The 1,693-nt window shown below is 37.4% G+C and overlaps 1 long non-coding RNA gene across 1 annotated transcript in view; it reads left to right on the top strand.

Moving 5' to 3' along the window:
- LOC106305324 overlaps positions 1 to 1,693 on the top strand; it is a 9,672-nt gene that overhangs the window by 1,081 nt on the left and 6,898 nt on the right. The window lies entirely within an intron of this gene.

Raw genomic sequence — 1,693 nt, 5'->3', positions numbered from 1 at the left:
GGCCTTCCGTATATTTTCAGAAATAGTCCTTCGGCTTTTAACTATTTTCATTATGCCCCCAAAATATTAAAATGTGCAGATTAGTCCCCAAAATCACATTGTACATGAGATGAGATGTACACGAGTACACTACATGCGATGTACAAAATCACTGTATACGACGTAGTATTTTTAGATTATGTACACATGTACACGATATGGGATGTACAAAATCACATTGTATAGAAAACAACAATCTTTCATAAATAGTCTATTGGTGGGACATGTGGACTCCGTTTGGTAGTCTACTCTTTTCTAGGTGAACATGGCTCTACAAATATGGGTGCCTTAGTCTCAGATGTGTGAAATGGCATTCGCTGGGATCTACACCCGGCCAGATCTGAGAAGCAGGTGCGTTTAATGGCATTCATCTCCTTGCTGTCTCCTCAAGACCGAGCTGACTCTGCTTCTTGGATCATGGATGGAAAAGTAAAACAAAGGTTCAATCTCTAAATCTGTATGGAATGCGATCTTTACTTGATTTTTTTTGTGCAACCAAAGATTATATTAAGCTGGGTTCATTGCCAGAGAGTGAAACTCACTTGTTACATTAATAAAAACTAAAGCATTAAAAGGATAGGTTAAACGGTTTGAATCATTGACAAAAACCGGAAGCTTCTTCAAAAGGGCTTCTAAGCTGATCGATTTCAAATCGATCTGATCTTCTGCCAATATAGGCGACTGAAGAAAATGTGTAGCTCGTGATGTTTGTACATCTGAGCGTTGAAATACTTTCTCCATGATGGAGAAGGTTGATGGAAGAGTTCTCCTTAGAAAAGAGTAAAGTGTTGAAAGTGATCTCTCCAAAAAGGAGGAAATTGGTCTCTCCCCAAAGGAGGAATTTAATATGCCCATAATGCAAAATTTGGTTAAACAACCCATTGAGCAATTATTGATGTCTGTGCTTGAATTGAAGGATTGCAGAGGAAGGATTCTCTTCTTTGATAAGGAGGAGATGGGGAAATATCTCTCTCGGCCCTGTCGAGAGGAAGTTTGACTAAATTTACCCACAAAGGATAATTTTAGAGGGCTTGATGTTCTAGCTTTAGACACCTCAGAGTTGGAACTGATATTGAGCATTGCCTTGAGAAAGAGCTAGTTGATAAAGATGGATTCCTGAACACAAAAAGACCAGACAAATAGCTGTTGAATGAAACGCTCGGTACGTCTTGTGAGGTCTCCCAAAGATAACACACTAAACACATCACGTGGTATGATAATGGGGGTAGGAGCTTTAGCAATCTCAGATTTGGAGGTGATAAAGACCATTGTCTTGAACGTGAAGTAGCTACTGTTGTTCGCCAGCCGTGTCGTATACATAACTCAGTCGTGTCGTATACATAACTTAGTCATACCTCAAACATACCCTAAAATCGGAAAATGTTTAGATAACTCAGCTGTATCGTTTAGATAACTCAGCCGTATCGTTTATATAAATCAGTCATACCTCAAACATACCATAAAATCGGAAAATTGAATTCAAGTACTTTAAGAAATTATATTGAAGATCATCTTAACAATATCAAGTGAATATAAATAAACTGAATGTGTATAGTTTCTTGAATTTCAAGTTGAGACTTTAACTTGATCTTGAGATATATGTTTTCTTACAATCACTTATACAATTCTTACTTACAAGACTCTAACTTTAATC

Source organism: Brassica oleracea, chromosome C7, assembly GCF_000695525.1.
Source record: "Brassica oleracea var. oleracea cultivar TO1000 chromosome C7, BOL, whole genome shotgun sequence".
Taxonomy (NCBI): domain Eukaryota; kingdom Viridiplantae; phylum Streptophyta; class Magnoliopsida; order Brassicales; family Brassicaceae; genus Brassica; species Brassica oleracea.
The sequence above is the reverse complement of the archived record's forward strand: the minus strand, read 5'-3'. Positions and strand labels throughout refer to the sequence as shown.